Genomic DNA, 26033 nt, shown 5'->3' on the forward strand with positions numbered 1-26033 from the left:
TGGGGGGGTCGAACAGTGGGGGGGTCGAACAGTGGGGGGGTCGAACAGTGGGGGGGTCGAACAGTGGGGAGGGGTCGAACAGTGGGGGGGTCGAACAGTGGGGGGGGTCGAACAGTGGAGGGTCGAACAGTGGAGGGGGTCGAACAGTGGGGGGGTCGAACAGTGGGGGGGTCGAACAGTGGGGGGGTCGAACAGTGGAGGGTCGAACAGTGGAGGGGTCGAACAGTGGGGGGGTCGAACAGTGGGGGGGTCGAACAGTGGGGAGGGTCGAACAGTGGGGGGGTCGAACAGTGGGGAGGGGTCGAACAGTGGGGGGGTCGAACAGTGGGGGGGTCGAACAGTGGGGGGGTCGAACAGTGGGGGGGTCGAACAGTGGGGGGGTCGAACAGTAGGGGGGTCGAACAGTGGGGGGGGTCGAACAGTGGGGGGGTCGAACAGTGGGGGGGTCGAACAGTGGGAGGGGTCGAACAGTGGGGAGGTCGAACAGTGGGGGGGTCGAACAGTGGGGGGGTCGAACAGTGGGGAGGGTCGAACAGTGGGGAGGGGTCGAACAGTGGGGGGGGTCGAACAGTGGGGGGGTCGAACAGTGGGGAGGGTCGAACAGTGGGGAGGTCGAACAGTGGGGGGGGTCGAACAGTGGGGGGGTCGAACAGTGGGGAGGTCGAACAGTGGAGGGTCGAACAGTGGGAGGGTCGAACAGTGGGGAGGTCGAACAGTGGGGGGGTCGAACAGTGGGGAGGTCGAACAGTGGGGGGGTCGAACAGGAGGCGGTCGAACAGTGGGGGGGGTCGAACAGTGGGGGGGTCGAACAGTGGGGGGGTCGAACAGTGGGGGGGTCGAACAGTGGGGGGGGTCGAACAGTGGGGAGGGTCGAACAGTGGGGAGGTCGAACAGTGGGGGGGTCGAACAGTGGGGGGGTCGAACAGTGGGGAGGTCGAACAGTGGGGGGGTCGAACAGTGGGGAGGTCGAACAGTGGGGGGTCAAACAGTGGATGTCAAACGGACACCAGCCACACAGCTCTACAACATCAGAATATCAGAGCAGGCCGCTCTTTCTACAACCAGGACCGAAGGAAGTCGCATGTCCCAAGGAACGGGTACGGCCCCAAGGACTTCGATCGTAGAAGACACGACCCGACAGCCAAAGTCAGCAGGGTGAGAATTTCAACCGCAGCCTGCAGAATACTCAACTCACAGCCGTGTGGAGAGTTCCCTCTGTATGTCCCAACCAAACCTTAGCAGTGTCGTGTTGGGAGTTAACAGCACTGAGTAAGGGAACAGGGAGGGGCTTCGTTTAAGAAGTCCGAGGGGAAGTAATCTATTTGTTCCTAGTCCAATCGGAACGTTAGCATCGGTTTGGCCATGTTGAGATTTGCTGTACACATTAAACATACTTTTACTGTTCAAAATCTGAAACCTGCATCGATTGCATTGTTCCTCATCCCTCAGTGTGATTCCTGAGGGTAAGCCCAGACCTTCAACTGTAAATGAGTGAGTTCAGTTGTGACCAGTAAGGCTGAACGACCCTCACATGATCGGAAACACCCTACAGAGTGATAGACTTCAAGAGGATGTAGACAGGCTGGTGGAATGGGCGGACATGTGACAGATGAAATTTAACGCAGAAAAATGCAAAGTGATGCATTTCAGTAGGAAAAACGAGGAGAGGCAATATAAACTAGAGGGCACAACTCTAAAAGGGGTACAGGAACAGAGAGATCTGAGGGTATATGTGCACAAATCGTTGAAGGTGGCAGGGCAGGTTGAGAAAGCGGTTAAAAAAGCATATGGGATCATGGGCTTTATAAATAGAGGCATAGAGTACAAAAGTATGGAAGTCATAATGAACCTTCATAAAACACTTGTTCGGCCACAACTGGAGTATTGTGTCCAGTTCTGGGCACTGCACTTTAGGAAATATGTGAAGGCCTTAGAGATGGTGCAGAAGAGATTTACCAGAATGATTCCAGGGATGAGGGATTTTAATAACGTGGATAGACTGGAGAAGCTGGGGTTGTTCTCCTTGGAACAGAGACGGTTGCAAGGAGATTTGATATAGGTATTCAAAATCATAAAGGGCCTAGACAGAGTAGATAGAGAGAAACTGTTCTCATGGGCCAAGGGTCAAGAACCAGAGGGCACAGATTTAAGGTGACTGGCAAAAGAACCAAAGGTAATATGAGGAAAAGGGGTTTTTTACACATCGAGTGGTTAGGATCTGGAATGAACTGCCCGAGGGGGTGGTGGAGGCAGATTCAATCATGGCCTTCAAAAGGGAACTGGATAAGTACTTGAAAGGGAAAAAAAAATCAGGGCTACGGGGATGGGGCGGGGGAGTTTGACTAGCTGGATTGCTCTTGCATAGAGCTGGCACAGACTTGATGGGCCAAATGGCCTCCTTCTGTGCTGTAACCTTTCTATGACTCTATGATTCTAGGTGGGAGAGCCCAACTATTTCTTAACTACTCTCCTTTACAAAACCACAAAATCAACTAATCACTGATATATCTAATTATTGATGCTGTTATTACAACTGTTACCATTTATCTAATTGCAATACCACCATATAACCCAAGTACAACTTCAAGAGAGAACAATACTGAAACAAAAAAGAAACAAAACAAAGCTGTAACATCTCTTGGGGTTTGGATGACATCATTAAATCACAGGAGAGAAGCCATCAATTATCCAACCAAGTTTTAGCAGTTGTGAACATATTCACAGCTATGTATTACTTCTTTTAATAATGTATACGATATTCTTTTTCTCTCCCTCTGATTTTCTCTCTTCATCAGCCCTCTTTCAAAGATGGCAACCATTCTGGGATACAGTTTCATGGTCATCAGCAGCCCTGATGGACCTCTCCCATGTTCCTATTCTCCATATATATGACAAGACAGTGAGTCATCAGAAGCTTTTTGACTGCATGGGATATCACAGTCAAATCTGATCCTGTCCTCATCCATGTCCACATATGCACACTTTCCACAGAAGGCACTAGATAACAATTGAGACCAGATGCATAGCTCATTTTTTCCTGGCTTTATCTGAGGGATGTTTCAGCTAACACTTCCAATGTCCTGACAGATGCTAGGACTTTCCTGGACTCCATGGAAAAATAAATTGGTCACGGTGTAAAACTGGCTGCTGTTTCCCTGTGAGCTCGGCTCGCTGTGATTTGGATTCGCTGTGAGCCGGATTGGCTGTGATTCAGATTCACGATGAGATTGCGTCACTCTGACCGGGTTGGCTGTGATTGGGATTCTCTGAGAACCTGATTGGTTGAGAGATCGATTGGCTGTGAGCTGATTCACTGTGAGCTGGATTGGCTGTGAGCCGGATTGGCTGTGAGCTGGATTGGCTGTGAGCCAGATTGGCTGTGAGCTGGATTGGCTGTGAGCCGGATTGGCTGTGAGCTGGATTGGCTGTGAGCCGGATTGGCTGTGAGCCGATTCACTGTGAGCCGGATTGGCTGTGATTGGGATTCTCTGAGAACCGGATTGGCTGTGAGCCTAATTCACTGTGAGCCTGATTGGCTGTGAGCCTAATTCACTGTGAGCTAGATTCACTGTGAGCCAGATTGGCTGTGAGTTGGATTCACTGTGAAATCGATTCTCTGAAAGTTGAATTCACTGTGAACATGATTCCCTATGAACACGATTGAATGTGAACTCGATTCTCTGTGAACTCGATTCTCTGTGATCTTGATTCATTGTTAGTTGGATCCGCTGTGATGCAGATTTGCTGTGATTTGGATTTGCTGTGATCCAGATTCGCTATGAGATGAATTCACTGTGAGTTGGATTCTCCATGAACACAATTTGATGTGAACTCAATTCTCTGTGAACTCGATTCACTGTGAGTTTGATTCACTGTGAAAATGATTCACTGCGAACTCGATTCACTGTGAACATGATTCGCTGTGAACTCGATTCACTGTGAGTTTGATTCACTGTGAAAATGATTCACTGCGAACTCGATTCACTGTGAACATGATTCGCTGTGAACTCGATTCGCTGTGTGTTGGATTCACTGTGAACATGATTCGCTGTGAACTCGATTTGCTGTGAGCTCGATTCACTTGAACTCGATTTGCTGTGAACTCGATTCTCTGTGAACTCAATTCACTGTGGACACGATTCTCTGTGAGTTGGATTCACTGAGAACTTGATTTTCTGTGAACTCGACTCACTGTGAACTCAATTCTCTCTGAATTGGATTCACTGTGAACTCGATTTGCTATGATCTTGATTCACTGTGAATTCGATTTGCTGTGAAGTCGATTCACCGTGAACTCAAATTGCTGTGAACTCAATTCGCTGTGAGTTAGATTCACTGTGAACTCGATTCTATGTCAGTTGGATTCAATGTGAACTCGATTCACTGTAAACTCGAATCTATGTGAAGTTGATTCACTGTGAACATGATACGCAGTGAATTCCATTTACTGTGAACTTGATTCACTGTGAACTCAATTCTCTGTGAGCACGATTCTCTGTGAGCACAATTCACTGTAAACTTGATTCTCTATGAACTTGATTCTCTGTGAACCCGTTTCACTGTGAACTCGAATCTCTGTGAACTCGATTTTCTGTGGCCTCAATTCGCTGAGTTGGATTCACTGTGAACTCACTTCTCTGTGAACATGATTCTCTGTGAACTCAATTCACTGTGAACACAATTCTCTGTGAGTTGGATTCACTGTGAACTTGATTCATTGTGAGTTGGTTTCACTGTGAACTCAATTCTCTAAGAACTTGATTCTCTGTGAACTCGATTCTCTGTGAACTCAATTCGCTGTGAACTCAATTCGCTGTGAACTTGGTTCTCTGTGAGTTGGATTCACTCTGAACTCGATTAATTGTGAGTTGGATTCACTGAGAACTTGATTTTCTGTGAACTCGATTCTCTGTGAACTCGATTCTCTGTGAACTCAATTCTCCGTGAATTCAATTTGCTTTGAACTCGATTCTCTCTGAACTCGATTTGCTGTGAGTTGAATTTGGTGTGAGCTTGATTCACTGTGAAGACGATTATCTGTGATCTTGATTCGTTGTGAATTCGATTTGCTGTAAGCTCGATTCACTGTGAACTCAAATTGCTGTGAACTCAATTCGCTGTGAGTTAGATTCACTGTGAACTTGATTCTATGTCAGTTGGATTCACTGTGAACTTGATTCGCTGTGAGCTCAATTCACTGTAAGCTTGGTTCACTGTGAAGTTGATTCACTGTGGGTTGCATACACTGTGAGCTCGATTAGCTGTAATTTGGATTATTTGTGAACTCGATTCTCTGTGAACCCGATCCACTGTGACCTCGATTCACTGTGACCTCGAATCTCTGTGACCTCGAATCTCTGTGACCTCGATTCACTGTGACCTCGATTCACTGTGAGTTGGATTCGCTGTGAACTCGATACTTTGTGAACTCGTTTCACTGTGATCTCGATTTGCGGTGAGTTGGATTCGCTGTGAACTCGATACTCTGTGAACTCGTTTCACTGTGATCTCGATTTGCGGTGAGTTGGATTTGCTGTGAACTCGATACTTTGTGAACTCAATTCTCTGTTAACTCGATTCGCTGTGAACTCGATTCACTCTGAATTCAATTTGCTGTTAACTCGATTCACTGTGAACTCGATTATCTGTGAACTCGATTATCTGTGAACTCAATTCACCGTGAACTCAATTCGCTGAGTTGGATTCGCTGTGAACTTAATTCTCCAGGAACTCGAATATCTGTGAACTCGATTCTCTGTGAACTTGACTCGCTGCGATCTCAATTCTCTCTGAGTTGGATTTACTGTAAACTCGATTTGCTGTGATCTTGATTCACTAGGAATTTGATTCGTTGTGAACTCGATTCGCTGTGAACTTGATTCTCTGTGAACTCAATTCTCTGTGAGCCAAATTCTCTGTGAGCTCAATTCGGGATACTGACACAGACCAATTTCACCCTCTGGGTTTCCATTCTGAATCGATCAATCTGTGATGAACATGTAGTAGGAAAATCTTAGCCTTTTAAAATTTAAATGCATTCCCCATTCTAACAACATTGGACACCAGGATCACACAGGCATCCTTTGCGTCCAGTGTTAGTAAGGATACAAAGGAAATAAATACGTTGCCCAATTGTGGGCAGATCAGTCCTCAAAACCGATCAAATTTCTAATGGAGGTAAAAAGGGGTCCCTCTCCTAACTCTGCCCCTCCTTGCCTAGAGAACAGCAGCTTCGGAGACATTTCAGGGCTTATATCTTTCACCGCTGACAAAATAGGACAAATTTTGTGCGCTCCTGCACAGCTAGAGGGCCTTGCACACAGCCAGCACCGATTAGAAAATTGTTGGCATGCAATAGTTTTCAGATATGCACCGTGCCGATGGCAAAATTCACCTGTGCTTCTGCTACTTTCATGTGACTTCACAATTACAAGCCATAAAACATTAAACCTGAGTTTTACTGGAACATTTTTTTTTATTCATGCATGGGATTTGGGCATCGCTGGCGAGGCCAGCATTTATTGCCCATCCCTAATTGCCCCTTGAGAAGGTGGTGGTGAGCCGCCTTCTGGAACCGCTGCAGTCTGTGTGGTGAAGATTGTCCCACAGTGCTGTCAGGTAGGCAGTTCCAGGATTTTGACCTAGCGGCGATATATTTCCAAGATGGCATGGTGTGTGACTTGGGAGGGAATGTGCAGGTGGTGGTGTTCCCATGTGTCTGCTGCCCTTGGTAGAGGTCACATAAAATGCATAGATTACTCACAAGATGATAAGGGCCTTTTTTTTAAACTGGGTTTTAATACTCCAGTTTATATTATATAGAGAGTAACTATTGTCTGGTAGTGATTTCAAAGCAGTTATCTGACTGGAGGATTCAGATGATACTTGATTGAGAAGCACAAAGCTTTCACCTGAACCATGAGATTGCAACATAGTCTAGAAATTATTGCTGCCCATAATAGTGGACTAATGCTTAATGGGCTCACATGACATTTCTTTGTATGTTATTTAATAGCAGCATTAAGTGTTAGCCTTGTCTCAATAGTCAAATGGCCATGGGTTCAAGCCCCACTCCAGAGATTTGAGAACATTCTCTAGCTTACACTTCATCATAGTACTGAAGGAGTGTTGCAGTGTCGGAGGTGCCGTCTTTCGGATGAGACATTAAAATAGGCCCTCTGTCTACCCTCTCAGGTAGAATCAAAGAATCATAGAAAGGTTACAGCACAGAAGGAGGCCTTTCGGCCCATCGAGTCCATGCCGGCTCTATGCACGAGCAATCCAGCTAGTCCCACTCCCCCGCTCTATCCCCGTAGCCCTGCACATTTTTTCATTTCAAGTACTTATCCAGTTCCGTTTTGAAGGCCACGATTGAATCTGCCTCCACCACCCCCTCGGGCAGTGCATTCCAGATCCTAACCACTCGCTGCGTAAAAAAGTTTTTCCTCATGTCACCATTGGTTCTTTTGCCAATCACCTTAAATCTATGTCCTCTGGATTTTCACCCTTCCACCAATGGGAACAGTTTCTCTCTATCTACTCTGCCTAAACCCTTCATGATTTTGAATACCTCTATCAAATCTCCTTGCAACCTTCTCTGTTCCAAGGAGAACAATCCCAGCTTCTCCAGTCTATCCACGTAACTAAAGTCCCTCATCCATGGAATCATTCTAGTAAATCTCCCCTGCACCCTCTCTAAGGCCTTCACATCTTTCCTAAAGTGCGATGCCCAGAATTGGACACAATACTCCAGTTGTGGTCGAACCAGTGTTTTATAAAGGTTCATCATGACCTCCTTGCTTTTGTACTCTATGCCTCTATTTATAAAGCCTAGGATCCCGTATGCTTTTTAAACCACTTTCTCAACCTGCCCTGCCACCTTCAATGATTTGTGCACATATATCCCCAGATCCCTCTGTTCCTCTACCCCTTTTAGAATTGTGCTCTCTAGTTTATATTGTCTCTCCTCATTTTTCCGACCAAAATGCATCACCTCGCATTTTTCCACGTTAAACTTCATCTGCCACGGCACCAGCCTGTCTATATCCTCTTGAAGTCTATCACTATCCTCCTCACTGTTCACTACCCTTCCAAGTTTTGTGTCATCTGCAAACTTTGAAATTGTGCCCTGTACACCCAAGTCCAAGTCCTTAATATGAAACAAGAAAAGCAGTGGCCTAAGGCCTAATGAGGGGCACAGATAGGATGGATACTAAGGAGCTTTTTCCCTTCGTTGAGGGTTCTATAACAAGGGGACATAGATTCAAGGTAAAAGGCGGGAGGTTTGGAGGGGATTTGAGAAAGAACTTTTTCACCCAGAGGGTGGTTGGAGTCTGGAACTCACTGCCTGAAAGGGTTGTGGAGGCAGGAACCCTCACAACATTCAAGAAGCATTTGGATGAGCACTTGAAATGCCATAGCATACAAGGCTACGGACCAAATGCTGGAATATGGGATTAGAGTAGACAGGGCTGATGGCCGGCGCGGACACGATGGGCCGAAGGGCCTCTATCCGTGCTGTATGACTCTATGACTCTATGACCGACCCCTTGAGAACAACACTGCACACCTCCCTCCAGTGCGAAAAACCACTACTCTCTGTTTCCAGTCATCTAGCCAATTCTGTATCCATGTTGCAGCTGCCCCCTTTATTCCATGGGCCTCAATCTTAATAGCAAGCCTACCATGTGATACTTTATCAAACACTTTTTGAAAATCCATATACACCACATCAACTGCATTGCCCTCATCTACCCTCTTTGTTACCTCATCAAAAAACTCTATCAAGTTGGTTAAACACAACTTGCCTTTAACAAATCCGGGCTGGCTTTCCCTAATCGATCCACACTCGTCCAAGTGACTGATAATTCTGTCCCAGATTATTAATTTCCAAAAGTTTCCCCACCACCGAGGTTAAACTGACTGGCCTGTAGTTGCTGGGTTTATCTTTACACCCTTTATTGAGCAAGGGTGTGACATTTGGCAATTCTCCAGTCTTCTGGCACCACCCCCATATCTACGGATGTTTGGAAGATTATGGCCAGTACCTCCACAATTTCCACCCTTACTTCCCTCAGCTTCCTAGGATGCATCCCATCCGGACCGGGTGACTTATCTACTTTAAGTACAGCTAGCCTAGGTAGACATAAAAGATCCCAAGCATCTATTCAAAGAAGAGCAGCAGAGTTCTCCTGGTGTCCTGGCCAATATTTATCCCTCAACCAACATCACTAAAAACAGATTATCTTATAAGTCATCTCATTGCTGTATATGGTACCTTACTGTGCACATATTGGTAGTGAAGGGTCCAGAGGGTTGTGAAAAGCGGTTGTGAAGGTTGAAAAGAGGTTGTAAAGAATACAAATAACATAAATATATTTTGAAAGACTTGTTCTGTAGCTTAGCATAACCAATCATAACCAAGCTGGTGATTGGTTATGCTAAGCCACAGAACAAGTCTTTCAAAATATATTTATTTTATTTGTATTTTTACCTGTTGTCTTCTCTCATCAGTCCCCTTAAGAGGCTCATCTGTCTTTCCTTTTCAGTTCTGATGAAAGGCCTATACCTGAAACCTTTCTCTTTCCAATGCTGTTGGGCCTGCTGTTTAAATCTAGCAATTTTATGTTTCTATTTCCATTTTTGTTGGATTGTTGGGACAGTAAGTGGTTTGATTTTATGAAACCATGTACTTATATTGTGTATTTTAACAATTTTATTTTTAACAATAATGTGTGTGGGTAGATTGAATTCAATGTAGACAAATGTGAGGTCATCCACTTTGGATCAAAAAAGGATAGAACAGGGTACTTTCTAAATGGTAAAAAGTTAAAAACAGTGAATGTCCAAAGAGACTTAGGGGTTCAGGTACATAGATCATTGAAGTGTCATGAACAGGTGCAGAAAATAATCAATAAGGCTAATGAAATGCTGGCCTTTATATCTAGAGGACTAGAGTACAAGGGGGCAGAAGTTATGCTGCAGCTATACAAAACCCTGGTTAGACCGCACCTGGAGTACTGTGAGCAGTTCTGGGCACCGCACCTTCGGAAGGACATATTGGCCTTGGAGGGAGTGCAACGTAGGTTTACTAGAATGATACCCGGACTTCAAGGGTTAAGTTACGAGGAGAGATTACACAAATTGGGGTTGTATTCTCTAGAGTTTCGAAGGTTAAGGGGTGATCTGATCGAAGTTTATAAGATATTAAGGGGAACAGATAGGGTGGATAGAGAGAAACTATTTCCGCTGGTTGGGGATTTTAGGAGTAGTGGGCACAGTCTAAAAATTAGAGCCAGACCTTTCAGGAGTGAGATTAGAAAACATTTCTACACACAAAGGGTGGTAGAAGTTTGGAACTCTCTTCCGCAAACGGCAATTGATACTAGCTCAATTGCTAAATTTAAATGTGAGATGGATAGCTTTTTGGCAACCAAAGGTATTAAGGGATATGGGCCAAAGGCAGGTATATGGAGTTAGATCACAGATCAGCCATGATCTTATCAAATGGCGGAGCAGGCACGAGGGGCTGAATGGCCTACTCCTGTTCCTATGTTCCTAGATTCTCCATGGGGATTCTTTCAATCTTCATCCAATGTTACAACAGACGATCAGGAAAACGACAGTGCTTCAATCCATTAGAACCATAGAACCATAGAAAAGATACAGCACAGAAGGGGGCCATTCGGCCCATCGTGGCCGCGCTGGCTCGAAGAACAACCAGGTGCCCATTCTAATCCCACCTTCCAGCACCCGGTCTGTAGCCCTGCAGCTTACAGCACTTTAGATGCAGGTCCAGGTACTTTTTAAAAGAGTTGAGGGTCCCTGCCTCTACCACCAATTCGGACAGTGAATTCCATACACCCACCACCCTCTGGGTAAAAAGGTTTTTCCTCATGTCCCCTCTAATCCTTCCGCCAATCAGCTTAAATCTATGTCCTCTAGTTCTTGAACTCTCCACTAGGGGAAACAGGTACTCCCTGTCTACTCTATCTAGGCCCCTCATAATTTTGTACACCTCAATCAAGTCTCCCCTCAGCCTCCTCTGCTCCAAGGAAAACAATCCCAGCCTATCCAATCTTTCCTCGTAGCTGCAATTTTCAACATTCTTGTAAACCTTCTCTGCACTCTCTCCAGAGCAATTACATCCTTCCTGTAATGTGGTGACCAGAACTGTGCACAATACTCCAGCTGTGGCCTTACATATGTTTTGTACAGTTCCATCATTACATCCCTGCTTTTGTATTTTATACCTCGGCTGATAACGGAGAACATTCCGTATGCCTTCTTCACAACCTTATCAACCTGTACTGCCACCTTCAGGGACCTGTGCACATGCACTCCAAGGTCTCTCACGCTCTCTCAATATATTCCTGTTTACTGCGTATTCCCTGTTTGCCCTCCCTAAGTGCATTACCTCACACTTCTCCGGGTTGAACTCCATTTGCCACTTTTCTGCCCACTCCACCAACCCATTTGATATCTTCTTGGAGTCTACAGCTATCCTCTTCACTATCAACTTTTTGTGTCATCTGCAAATTTGCCAATCTTGCCCCCCTACCCCCTTACTTGACTTCCCTATCCCCTTTGCCTTCTTATTTTCAATTTGTCTCATTTTTGTTCATTTTCCTTTTAGAATATCTGTATAATTTTGTCTGCCTTCTGTTTAATATGATTTAAAGGTGTGGTGTTACCATATTTATACAGCAAAGAGGTTACAAGGGTTCAATTATCAATGCAATGCTGTTCCAACAACTAACCGTGACTGAAAACTCCACTTTAAAAGGCTATCCTCCAATCTGTCACATCTAGAACATTTTGTTCAACACTGACGTGATCTTATCAGAATCTTTCTGTACCAGCAGCATTCTGGTAAGAAGTAGGAATGTTTTATCATGCTGCAGTCTGTTTGTTGGAAGGGTTCTCAGGCTGTAAGTGCTTTCATTATTAAGTTTAAAAATATATATTTTTTCTCTGTTCAAAACCTGAAATCATATTGGGTCCAGTTCTTTTGGTTCCCGCAGTCTGACTGCACTTCACCCAGGTTTAACCCAGGTGCATTTGGAAGCGCACAGTTGGGACCTTAATTAGTTCAGGCAGGTGGGGATTTATTGCATACATTAACATCCTCGAGAGACATGAAGTAGTTCTTTTTAAATTGAATTTGACGTAACTTTAAATTTAATTCCTCCAGCGCGGGTTTCCCAGCACCCGTGAATCTCGCCATTGAAAAGAAGGCGAGAAGGGCCAGAATCCTGGGATGGCAGGACTGTCGTATGAGGAGAGATTGGGTCAACTCGGCCTGTATTCACTCGAGTTTAGAAGAATGAGAGGGGATCTCATTGAAACATATAAAATTCTGACAGGGCTAGACAGACTGGATGCAGGGAGGATGTTTCCCCTGTCTGAGGGGTCCAGAACGAGGGGTCACAGTCTCAGGATACGGGGTAGGACATTTAGGACTGAGATGAGGAGAAACTTCTTCACTCAGAGGGTGGTGAACCTGTGGAATTCTCTACCACAGAAGGCAGTGGAGGCCAAGTCATTAGATGTATTCAAGAAGGAGATAGATAGATTTCTTAATGCTAAAGGGATCAAGGGATATGGGGAAAAAGCAGGAACAGGGTACTGAGTTAGACGATCAGCCATGATCATTGTGAATGGCGGAGCAGGCCAGAAGGCCCGAATGGCCTACTCTTGCTCCTATTTTCTATGTTTCTATGTTGAGAAATGGGCCTCTGCCCAGTCACCATGGGCACAATATGCCCAAGATCCAACACACTGCATTAACAGACTGCTGATGGCGTATATTGTTATCAGTGCAGTGGTTACACCAAGAATGACAATATGCCAGTGAACTTAAATGTATCAGAGTTTCCTATACAGCTGAAAAATAACTCCAAGCTGTGCAGGAAACTGAAGTATTTAAAAGGTCCTTGTAAAAGCCAATATAACCGTTTGCCAATTACACAATCACAATTCAACCAAAACTGGTTGGAGATCACATTACTCGAACAATATACTGATAAAGAATTGAACTGATACATTTGATTCCCAAGTATATGGAGACTGCAGTGAAATAGCATTCTGGGGAGTCAGATTAAGGTCACATTAAAGGGATCAGTATTTACCAGGGCTCCAGAAGTTCTAGAATGCAAGAGAAATATTGCAAAACAGTGTTCTTAAACTTTGAGGCTGTACTAAAAGTACTAAAACAATATTTGCTTTGAAAAATTCTCTTCAAGATATTATCATTGTAAAAAGTTTGGGAGGTCTAGAAATGAATGTTGTGAAGGGTTGACACATGGTACTTGTGTAAAGAGGAGTTTGGAGTTGTGCTGGATTTGTTTTAGTGTATCTGTGCTCATCAGGATGAGGAATGACAGCAGTATGCCCTGGAATGTTTTACATTCTGTACCCAATGATACCATCAAGAAATCTCAGCACAGATACTGTGCTGTACCTAATGCAACACCACACCGTTCACCTGAGGAAGGAGGAAGCCTCCGAAAGCTTGTGAAATTTAAAATAAATTTGTTGGACTATAACTTGGTGTTGTAAAATTGTTTACAATTGTCAACCCCAGTCCATCACCGGCATCTCCACATCATTAATGCAACAGATGCAACGTACAACTACCACCAAAATCATTCAGTAAATTTACAAAGGCTGCCTTTTTTGCAGAACTATGACATTTGCTTTTCTGAATCCTTTTAGAATCATAGAATCATTGAAAATTTAAGGCACAGAAGGAGGTCATTCGGCCCATCGTGTCCGTGCCACCCGAAAATGAGCCACCCAGCCTAATTCCATTTTCCAGCACTTGGTCCATAGCCTTGTAGGTCACTACACTTCAGGTGCACATCCAGGTACTTTTTAAATGAGTTGAGGGTTTTTGCCTCTACCACCCTTTCAGGCAGTGAGTTCCAGACCCCCACCACCCTCTGGATGAAAAAAATCTTCCTAATTCCCCTCTAATCCTTCTACCAATCACTTTAAATCTGTGCCCCCTGGTTATTGACCTCTCTACGAAGGGAAATAGGTCCTTCCTATCCACTCTATCTAGGCCCCTCATAATTTTTTACATCTCAATTAAATCTCCCCTCAGCCTCCTCTGTTCCAAACAGAACAATCCCATCCTATCCAATCTTTCCTCATAGTTAAAATTCTCCAGCCCTGGCAACATCCTCGTAAATCTCCTCTGCACCCTCTCTAATGCAATTACGTCCTTCCTGTAATGTGGTGACCAGAACTGTATGCAGTACTCAAGCTGTGGCCTAACCAATGTTTTATACAGTTCCAGCATAACCTCCCTGCTCTTATATTCTATGCCTTGGCTAATAAAGGAAAGTATTCGATCTGCCTTTTTAATCACCTTATCTACCTGTCCTGCTACCTTCAGGGATCTGTGGACATGCACTGCAAGATCCCTCACTTCCTCTACACCTCTCAGTATCCTCCCATTTATTGTGTACTCCCTTGCCTTGTTTGCCCTCCACAAATGCATTACCTCACACTTCTCTGGATTGACTTCCATTTGCCACTTTTCTGCCCACCCGACCAGTCCATTGATATCTTCCTGCAGTCTACAGCTTTCCTCCTCACTATCAACCACACGGCCAATTTTTGTATCATCTGCAAACTTCTTAATCATGCCCCCTACAATTAAATCTAAATCATTGATATATATCACAAAAAGCAAGAGACCTAGCACTGAGCCCTGTGGAACCCCACTGGAAACAGCCTTTCAGTCACAAAAACACCCGTCAACCATTACCCTTTGCTTCCTGCCACTGAGTCAATTTTGGATCAAATTTGCCACTTTCCCTTGGATCCCATGGGCTTGTACTTTTTTGACCAGTCTGCCATGTGGGGCCTTGTCAAAAGCCTTGCTAAAATCCATGTAGACTACATCAATTACGCTACCCTCATCGACCCTCCTTGTTACCTCCTCAAAAAATTCAATCAAGTTATTCATGCACAACCTTCCGTTAACAAATCCATGCTGTCTGTCCTTGATTAGTCCGTGCCTTTCTAAGTGACGGTTTATCCTGTCCCTCAGAATTGATTCCAATAATTTGTCCACCACCGAGGGTAGACTGACTGGCCTGTAATTACTCGGTCTATCTCTTGCTTCCTTTTTAAACAATGGTACAACGTTAGCAGTTCTCCAATCCTCCAGCACCACGCCTGTATCCAGGGAGGATTGGAAAATGATGGTCAGAGCCTCTGCTATTTCCTCCCTTGCTTCTTTTAACAGCCTGGGATACATTTCATCCGGGCCTGGCGATTTATCTACTTTCAAAGATGCTAATCCCCTTAATACTTCCTCTCTCACTATGTTTATCTCATCCAATATTTCACACTCCTCCTCCTTAACCACAACCTCTGCATCGTCCCTCTCTTTTGTGAAGACAGACGCAAAGTATTCATTAAGAACCATACCCACATCTTCCACCTCCACACATAGGTTACCTTTTTGGTCTCTAAGAAGCCTTACTCTTTCCTTAGTTATCCTCTTGCCCTTAATGTATTTATAGAACATCTTTGGGTTTTCTTTGATTTTACTTGTCAATATTTTTTCATGCCCTCTCTTTGCTTTCCTAATTTCCTTTTTAATTTCACCCCTGCACTTTCTATACTCCTCTAGGCTCCTGTAGTATTCGAGTTCTCAGTGCCTGAGAATTCGGCTCTTAATTTTTCTAATCATGATCAATTGTTTCAGTGACTCCTGAATTTGAAGGCCAGCTTTGCATGCTGTAGTTCGGACTAATTCTGCAGTCCCTGGCGGTGACTGTTGCAGTTTGCGTGCAATACACTTCACCAGCACACAGAGCTGACCTGAGCTGACCCTTGCGCATGTCAGCTCGTTTTGGTGATTAAAAATATGCACTCTGTCCAGGTGCAAGGCTGGAATATGCAGTGCAAGAACTGCTGGGAAAATTTACGGTAAGTGGCTGCAAAAGGGGAAACACATTCTTCCAGTCTTTGGAAAGACTAAAAATAGCTTTTTAAAATATTTGTCAACCTTTCCATGGAGGGGGCAAGAAATGGCAGGCCAAAACCAACAAGTAGGGAGGTCCATGTTCAGACATGAAAGTGGGGAAATGGCTTAGCGACACAGCACCAAACCCCGATTTAATAGTTGGCCAAATGGACATGAGATGGACACATGGAGGATTTTACCTTTTTGCACCCACCTCACAGGATGGTAGTGCCCAATTTTGGCAAAAACTACTCGACAGACTCAACACTGTGTACATGTGTCTTCAGGACCTGGGTACAGATGCTGGAGAAAGAAAGAAAGAAAGAAAGAAAGAAAAAACTTGCATGTATCTCGTATATTTCGTGGCCTCAGGATGTCCCAAAGCACTTCACAGCCAATGAATTGCTTTTGAAGTTATGTAGGCAATTGCAGCAGCTAATTAAACATAGCTAGTTCCAACAAAAAGCAATCAGGTAAATGAGCAGTTAGTCCACTTTTTGGTGGTTTTGAATGGGGGCACAAATGTTGGCCAGGACACCAAGTGAATTGGTACTATCCTTCAATTAGTGCTGTGTCCAGCTGAACAGACAGGGCCACAGTTTAATGTCTCCGCCTAGAATTCCCTCGGGGCTTCTCCTGCCCTGCCACTGTATCAGCAGGAACCCTGTTTATGTGTGTAAATGGGGGTTACACTGAACTTCCACCAAAGTTAAGGTGATGGAGCCCAAGGAAATTCCCAGTACTCATCTCATCTGAAAGACACACCCCTCTGATAGAAACATAGAAACATAGAAAATAGGAGCAGGAGGAGGCCATTCGGCCCTTTGAGCCTGCTTCGCCATTCGATATGATCATGGCTGATCCTCTATCTCAAACCATATTCCCGCTCTCTCCCCATACCCCTTGATACATTTTGTGTCTAGAAATCTATCTAGCTCCTTCTTAAATATATTCAGTGACTTGGCCTCCACAGCCTTCTGTGGTAGAGAATTCCACAGGTTCACCACCCTCTGAGTGAAGACATTTCTCCTCATCTCAGTCCTAATGTCCTACTTCGTATCCTGAGACTGTGACCCCTCGTTCTGGACCCCCCAACCAGGGGAAACATCCTTCTTGTATCTAGTCTGTCTAGCCCTGTCAGAATTTTTTATGTTTCAATGAGATCCCCTCTCATTCTTCTAAACTCAAGTGAATACAGGCCAAATCGACCCAATCTCTCATAAGACCATCCTTCCATCCCAGGAATCAGTCTGGTGAACAATTGCTGCACTCCCTCTATGGCAAGTATATCCTTTCTTAGGTAAGGAGACCAAAACTGCACACAATACTCCAGGTGTGGTCTCACCAAGGCCCTGTATAACTGCAGTAAGACATCCTTGCTCCTATACTCAAATCCTCTTGCAATGAAGGCCAACATACCATTTGCCTTCCGAACTGCTTGCTGCACCTGCATGTTTGCTTTCAGTGACTGATGTACAAGGACACCCAGGTTCCTTTGTACATCAACATTTCCCAATCTATCATCATTTAAATAATACTCTGCCTTTCTGTTTTTCCTTCCAAAATGGATAACTTCACATTTATCCACATTATGCTGCATCTGCCATGTATTTGCCCACTCACTCAACTTGTCTAAATCGCCTTGAAGCCTCTTTGCATCCTCCTCACAACTCATGATCCCACCTAGTTTTGTGTCGTCAGCAAACTTGGAAATATTACATTTGGTTCCCTCATCCAAATCATTGATATATATTGTGAATAGCTGGGGCCCAAGCACTGATCCCTGCGGTACCCCACTAGTCACTGCCTGCCACCCCAAAAAAGACCCATTTATACCTACTCTCTGTTTTCTGTCTGTTAACCAATTTTCAATCCATGCCAGTATATTCCCCCCAATCCCATGCGCTTTAATTTTGCACACTAACCTCTTATGTGGGACTTTATCAAAGGCCTTCTGAAAATCCAAATAGACCACATCCACTGGTTCTCCCTTATCTATTCTACCAGTTACATCCTCAAAAAACTCCAGTAGGTTTGTCAAACATGATTTCCCTTTCATAAATCCATGTTGATTTTGTCTAATCCCGTTGATATTTTCCAAGTGTCCTTTATCACATCCTTTATAATAGACTCTAGCATTTTCCCTACTACTGAGGTTAGGCTAACTGGTCTGTAGTTCCCTGATTTCTCTCTCCCTCCTTTTTTAAATAGTGGAGTTACATTTGCCACCCTCCAAACTGCAGGAACTGTTCCATAATCTATAGAAATTGAGAAGATGACAACTAATGCATCCACTATTTCCATGGCTACCTCTTTCAGTACTCTGGGATGTAGATTATCAGGCCCTGGGGATTTATCAGCTTTCAGTCCCATTAATTTCTCCAGCACTATTTTTTTACTAATACTAATTTCCTTTAATTCCTCCATCTCACTAGTCCCTTGGTTCCCTAGCATTTCTGGGAAGTTATTTGTGTCCTCTTCCGTGAAGACAGAACCAAAGTATTTGTTTAATTACTCTGCCATTTCCCTGTTCCCCATTATAAATTCTCCCGTTTCTGACTGTAAGGGACCTTCATTTGTCTTCACTAATCTTTTTCTTTTTACATACTTGTAGAAGCTTTTAAAGTCCACTTTTAATTTCCTTGCAAGTTTACTCTCATACTCTATTTTTCCCCTCTTAATCAATCTCTTGGTCATTTTTTGCTGAATTCTAAACTGCTCCCAATCCTCAGGTTTGCTACTTTTTCTGGCAACTTTATATGACTTCTCTTAGGATCTAATACTATCCTTAATTTCTTTTGTTAGCCATGGTTGGGCCACATTTCCTTTTGTGCCAGAAAGGAATGTATAATTGTTGCAATTCATGCATTCGTTCCTTAAATGTTGGCCATTGCCTATCCAACGTCATGCCTTTTAATGAAGCTTCCCAATCTATCATAGCCAACTCACTCCTCATACCTTCTAAGTTTCCTTTGTTTACATTTAGGACCCTAGTTTCGGATTGGGCTACTTCACTTTCCACCTTAATGAAGAATTCTATCATGTTATGGTCACTCTTCCCTAAAGGATCCTGCACAACAAGATTATTAATTAACCCCTTCTCATTGCACAATACCCAATCTAGGATAACCTGTTCCCTGGTTGGTTCCTCAGCATATTGGTCTAAAAAACCATCTCGTACACACTCCAGGAATTCATCCTCCACAGTATTATTGCTAATTTGGTTTGGCCAGTCTATATGCAGATTAAAGTCACCCATGATTACTATAGTACCCTTGTTACATGCATCTCTAATTTCCTGTTTGATCCCATCCCCTACATTACCATTACTGTTTGGAGGCCTATAAACAACTCCCACCAGTGTTTTCTGCCCCTTGGTGCTTCTTAACTCCACCCAGACTGATTCTACACCTTGATTTTCTGAGCCAATATCCTTTCTCACTATTGCTCTGATTTCATCCTTTACTAACAATGCCACCCCACCTCCTTTTCCTTTTTGCCTGTCCTTCCTAAATATCGAATACCCTTGGATATTCAGCTCCCAGCCTTGGTCACCCTGCAGCCATGTCTCTGTAATTGCAATTATATCATATCCATTTACATCTATTTGCGCTGTTAATTTGTCTACCTTATTATGAATGCTTTGTGCACTCAGATACAATGCCTTTAGATTTGTCTTTTTAACATTTTTAGACATCTTAACATTTTTTTGTACTATGGTCCTATTTGTCTTATTACCATTTTTTCTTACCCTGGACCCTATTTGTTGTCTTTTGTTTGTACGCTCTGTCCTTCCTGACACAATCTGGTTATCCTTACCCCAATCACTTTCCTGCACTGCTTCTTTGTCTTTTCTCTTTAGCATTCTAGATTTCTCTCCACTGGGACCTTCCCCCCACCTTATTTAGTTCAAAGCCCTATCTACCTCCCTAGTTATTCGATTTGCTAGAGCTCGGTCCCAGCATGGTTCAGGTGCAGTCCGTCCCAACGGAACAGCTCCCTCTTTCCCCAGTACTGGGGCCAGTGCCCCATGAATCGAAACCCACTTCTCCCACACCAATCTTTGAGCCACACATTCATCTCCCTGATCCTATTGACCCAGTGCCAATTTGCTCGTGGCTCAGGTAATAATCCAGAGATTATTACCTTTGTGGTTCTGCTTTTTAATTTAGTCCCTTGCTGCTCAAACTCTCTCAGCAGAACCTTTTGCTTAGTCCTACTTATGTCGTTGGTACCTACATGGACACAACAACTGGATCCTCCCCCTCCCACTCCAAGTTCTTCTCCAGCCCAGAGGAGATGTCCTTAACCCTGGGGTAGGCACCATAGCCTTCGGGACTCATGCTCCTGGCTGCAGAGAACAGTGTCTATCCCCCTAACTATACTGTTGCCTACTACAACCACCTTCCTTTTTACTCCCTCCCCACTTGAACGGCTTCCTGTACCACGGTTCCGTGGTCAGTTTGCTCGTCCTCCCCGCAGTCCCCCCACTTGTCCACAAGGGTTGCAAGAATCTCAAATCTATTGGACAAGTGGAGGGACTGAGGCTCCTGCAATACTACCTCCTGGATCCCCACACCTGCCTCACTCGCAGTCACACCCTCCTGTCCCTGACCACGTGCCAATTCTACAGTATTTAGTCTAAGGGGTGTGACTGCCTCCTGGAGCAAAAGGTCCAGGTAACTTTCTCCCTCCCTGATGCCTCGCAATGTCTGCAGCTCGGACTCCAGCTCCTCAACTCGGAGCCGAAGTTCCTCGAGCTGCAGACACTTACTGCAGATGTAGTCGCCCTGGACAAAAATGTCCACAAGCTCCCACATATTGCAGCAGCAACACATCTCCTGTTCTCCCATTATTTTATTTATTTAATTAATTAATTTAGTGTTAATCAAATTATTTACCTTGTTTAATTTATTAGATTAATTAAATTAAGTTTAGTTTTTAAAATTTAGTTCTATGCTATATGTTAACTTAACTTAGCCCACAGTCACGACCAACCACTTACCTGCCTCACCTGTGACGTCACACTGCAGCTTTCTCTTGTTGCAGATCTGCTGCTGCTTTTATCCCCGCTCTCGGTCTGCTGCTGCTTTTATCCCCGCTCTCGGTCTGCTGCTGCTTTTATCCCCGCTCTCGGTCTGCTGCTGCTTTTATCCCCGCTCTCGGTCTGCTGCTGCTTTTATCCCCGCTCTCGGTCTGCTGCTGCTTTTATCCCCGCTCTCGGTCTGCTGCTGCTTTTATCCGCGCTCTCGGTCTGCTGCTGCTTTTATCCCCACTCTCGGTCTGCTGCTGCTTTTATCCCCGCTCTCGGTCTGCTGCTGCTTTTATCCCCACTCTCGGTCTGCTGCTGCTTTTATCCCCGCTCTCGGTCTGCTGCTGCTTTTATCCCCGCTCTCGGTCTGCTGCTGCTTTAATCCCCGCTCTCGGTCTGCTGCTGCTTTTATCCCCGCTCTCGGTCTGCTGCTGCTTTAATCCCCGCTCTCGGTCTGCTGCTGCTTTTATCCCCGCTCTCGGTCTGCTGCTGCTTTTATCCCCGCTCTCGGTCTGCTGCTGCTTTTATCCCCGCTCTCGGTCTGCTGCTGCTTTAATCCCCGCTCTCGGTCTGCTGCTGCTCAGGCCTGCCACCGCTCTGCAGAAAAAGCAAGGCAAAGCATCACCTCCTTCCCCCACTTCACCAAACTCCCACACTTACCAAACTCTTAAGTTGCTCACTCTGTGCCCACTGCTGGTTGCTCTCAGAGGCCCCTGTATTTCTACTGTTTGTGACTCAGATGAGTCAGCCCTGACCTCCTACTGTTTCAGGAATCAGTTTAATCCAGCTAACCAATTAACTAACTACAGCACTGTAATTCCTCAGTATAGTGTCAATCTAGATTGTTCACTCAAGTCCCAGCATGGGGCTTGAACCTACAACCTTTGAACTCAGAGGCAAGAGTACTACTGACTCTTGAAAAATAGTGTACCTTAGGAACCATGCAAGGTAAGACTATCGAACAATATTATGTAGCAGGAGGATGGCCCAAAGTTGCATGCTACAACATGTCACCTGTCAGTCTTTACTGGTCTCTCATGCCCAGACCTAATACAATCTTACAGCTTTTTCTTGCATCTCATGCATTCCATACTTCAGTAGAACACATACTGAAGCTGCTACTTACACTTAAAAACCTTTCCACATTCACAACTTCCAGGGGCTTCACACATCAAACCATTGTAACACCCATATTGAGTATCTACCACTTTGTACTTCAGGAAATGCAAGAGTGTGGTGACATTGGACAACAATGTCATGCTGTTCAGCTGGAATGGGGATGGAAGTGCTGGCCTTCTTGACTGATGCATCAGTTTCCTCTTTGATATATGTGTAAGCAGTACATTAGCTGATGTTGCAGCGAGAGCCAAGAGTGAGCCACAAGCAAAATAGCTGAAGGCAGTGGTGACCTTGCCAACCAAAAGCAGTGGTGTCCCTATATTTCGACTGGACTGCAGGGGCACTAAATTGGGCCGTGTAGCGCCCATTGTTTCAGCGCTACACGGCCTCACCGACATCCAAGATGGCGCCTTGGATGCGCACGCACGTTTCCTGCGTAACGTGCGCCAGATGCCATCTTGGTATAGGTGTTCGCGCAGGTGCAAGTAACGAATGCTGGAATCATGTAAAGTAGGGAGAAAATGGCTTCAATCAGTGTACAACGCTGATTTAAAGTGATAGACACCATTTTGGGACTTAACGCTCAACTCAACACACAGTCTTAACCCCCACCATCTGAATGTGCCTTAGAGTGCCTGGAGGACCCCCCACCGGCGCTATTTAAAGGGACCATGCAGGATTTACAGGTTACTGGCTGGATTATTGCCTCTGGCTGCCGAGACATATGTAAGTGTTTTTGGAGGTCTCCTAGATTTCAATACTAGGACGTGGGGACATAGCCTAACATTTAGAGCCAGGATGTGCAGGAGTGAAGTTAGAAAATGCTTCTACACACAAAGGGTGGGAGATGTTTGGAACACTCTTCTACAGACGGCAGTTGATGCTAGCTCACTTGTGAATGTTAAATCTGAGATTGATAGATTTCTGTGAACTAAGGGTATTAAGGCATATTGGGCTAAGGCGGGTATATGGAGTTAGGTCACAGGGCCACCATGATCTCATTGAATGGTGGAACAGGCTCGAGGGGCTAAATGCCACAGCCATTTTCTGCCTCCTGATATGCGCCACCTTCTCCTGCAAGAAAGCGGAACTTGTGCCTGGGTGATGTGCCCTGTCATGGTTGAATAGCTGCCAGTGTGTGTGGCCTGTGAGTTGTGGGTGGGTGGCTTGAAACAGTGGTAATGTGTAAGGGTGAGAGGAAGCATCTGATTAGAAGAGTTGAGTACTGATGGAAAGAGTTTATTGGTATGTGGGTGATGGAGGTGCAGTGTGTGGAGCAGTTGGTAGGAGACACCACCTGACAGTTGACCTCACTCACCTTGACCACTCCTGTCAAAGCATTGAACTTCTTCCTGCACTGCATCCATGTTCATGATGCTGTGCGCCTGGCATTGACTTCGTCCCCCGCTGCCTCCCACTGTCTTTTGGATATATGTCTGGAGGGCCTCTTGTCCCCCCCCCTATCCCCAACTGCGGATATAGGATGTCCCTCCTTCTGTCCACCTCTTACACCCAGGGTCAGTCGTGCATCAGCAGAGAACCTTGGTGCACGTTCTCTCGCAGGCCTGGTACCAACTCAGATCGGCAGATTGGTGAGGTCTGGTGCGCAGATTGGAGGATGTGGGATTTAGTAATGCACAACCTTTATTCAATGTTTTAACATAATTCATCAGTGTGTAAACATAGGGATGGGACCTGCATCTGTGTTTTACGAGTGCGATGTCTGATCTCCATTCAGACTCCATGCAGACAGTATAGACTGTTATTTTCAGCAAGTAACAGGTACCAGCTACCTTTAAGAGAATTCTAATAAACATCCTCCCTTTAAGAGATTGAGCTCCCTCTGGTGGTGGAAAGTACGAATTGCATTGATTCCAGGTGCAAGGCGCGGAATGGAACGTTGATTGCAGGTAAGTGCGCCCTTGGGTCTAAACTTACGTCTTGCCTGCCCACGGTCCGTCGGGCGCGGGGTGTTAGCGCATCGCGCTATCATCGCCCAGAACGGACCCTTATCCAATTTTTCCCCCCAGGCGTCCTTGCAGAAGATGGCAAAGTTCTACAACTGGCTCCCTGGTGACTGGAGCAAGTTGAGGCAGCTGTTTTTGGTCATTGGCACATAGAAGTGTCAAAGTCTGCAGATATGGCCTAGTGCCTGCTATGTCCCTGACGTGCTTCTCTTTCTCTTGTACCACCTCAGCCATGGAATGCCATATTTGAGGCACTTTAAAAACAAATGTATCATAGAATCACAGAAAATTACGGCACAAAAGGAGGCCATTCGGCCCATCGTCTCCGTGCCGGCCGAAAATGAGCCACCCAGCCTAATCCCACTTCCCAGCACTTGGTCCGTAGCCCTGCAGGTTACGGCACTTCAGGTGCACATCCAAGTACTTTGTAAATGCGATGAGGGTTTCTGCCTCTACCACCCTCTCAGGCAGTGAGTTCCAGACCCCCACCACCCTCTGGGTAAAATGTACCAGAGATTACAGAGCAAAAAAAATAAGTCCCCAAAATGTTAACAGCAAAACATTAACAAAAGTTTCAGAAGTGCTCTTTTTGATATATATTAATGACCTGGACTTGGGTATAGAGGGTATAATTTCAAAGTTTGCAGATGACACAAAACTCAGAAATGTAGTAAACAATGTGGAGGATAGTAACAGGCTTCAGAAGGACATAGACAGACTGGTGAAATGGGCAGATTTTTTTTTTTTTTTTTATTCGTTCACGGGATGTGGACATCGCTGGCGAGGCCAGCATTTATTGCCCATCCCTAATTGCCCTTGAGAAGGTGGTGGTGAGCCGCCTTCTTGAACCGCTGCAGTCCGTGTGGTGACGGTTCTCCCACAGTGCTGTTAGGAAGGGAGTTCCAGGATTTTGACCCAGCGACGATGAAGGAACGGCAATATATTTCCAAGTCGGGATGGTGTGTGACTTGGAGGGGAACGTGCAGGTGGTGTTGTTCCCATGCGCCTGCTGCTCTTGTCCTTCTAGGTGGTAGAGGTCGCGGGTTTGGGAGGTGCTGTCGAAGAAGCCTTGGCGAGTTGCTGCAGTGCATCCTGTGGATGGTACACACTGCAGCCACAGTGCGCCGGTGGTGAAGGGAGTGAATGTTTAGGGTGGTGGATGGGGTGCCAATCAAGCGGGCTGCTTTATCTTGGATGGTGTCGAGCTTCTTGAGTGTTGTTCGAGCTGCACTCATCCAGGCAAGTGGAGAGTATTCCATCACACTCCTGACTTGTGCCTTGTAGATGGTGGAAAGGCTTTGGGGAGTCAGGAGGTGAGTCACTCGCCGCAGAACACCCAACCTCTGACCTGCTCTCGTAGCCACAGTATTTATATGGCTGGTCCAGTTCAGTTTCTGGTCAATGGTGACCCCCAGGATGTTGATGGTGGGGGATTCGGCGATGGTAATGCCGTTGAATGTCAAGGGGAGGTGGTTAGACTTTCTCTTGTTGGAGATGGTCATTGCCTTGCACTTATCTGGCGCGAATGTTACTTGCCACTTATGAGCCCAAGCCTGGATGTTGTCCAGGTCTTGCTGCATGCGGGCTCGGACTGCTTCATTATCTGAGGGGTTGCGAATGGAACTGAACACTGTGCAGTCATCAGCGAACATCCCCATTTCTGACCTTATGATGGAGGGAAGGTCATTGATGAAGCAGCTGAAGATGGTTGGGCCTAGGACACTGCCCTGAGGAACTCCTGCAGCAATGCCCTGGGACTGAGATGATTGGCCTCCAACAACCACTACCATCTTCCTTTGTGCTAGGTATGACTCCAGCCACTGGAGAGTTTTCCCCCCGATTCCCATGGACTTCAATTTTACTAGATACGTGGCAGATGAAATTTAACGCAGAGAAGTGTGAAGTGATGCATTTTGGTAGGAAGAATGAG

The sequence above is a fragment of the Heptranchias perlo genome, chromosome 4 (genome assembly GCF_035084215.1).
Source record: "Heptranchias perlo isolate sHepPer1 chromosome 4, sHepPer1.hap1, whole genome shotgun sequence".
In the NCBI taxonomy this organism is placed as follows: Eukaryota; Metazoa; Chordata; class Chondrichthyes; order Hexanchiformes; family Hexanchidae; genus Heptranchias; species Heptranchias perlo.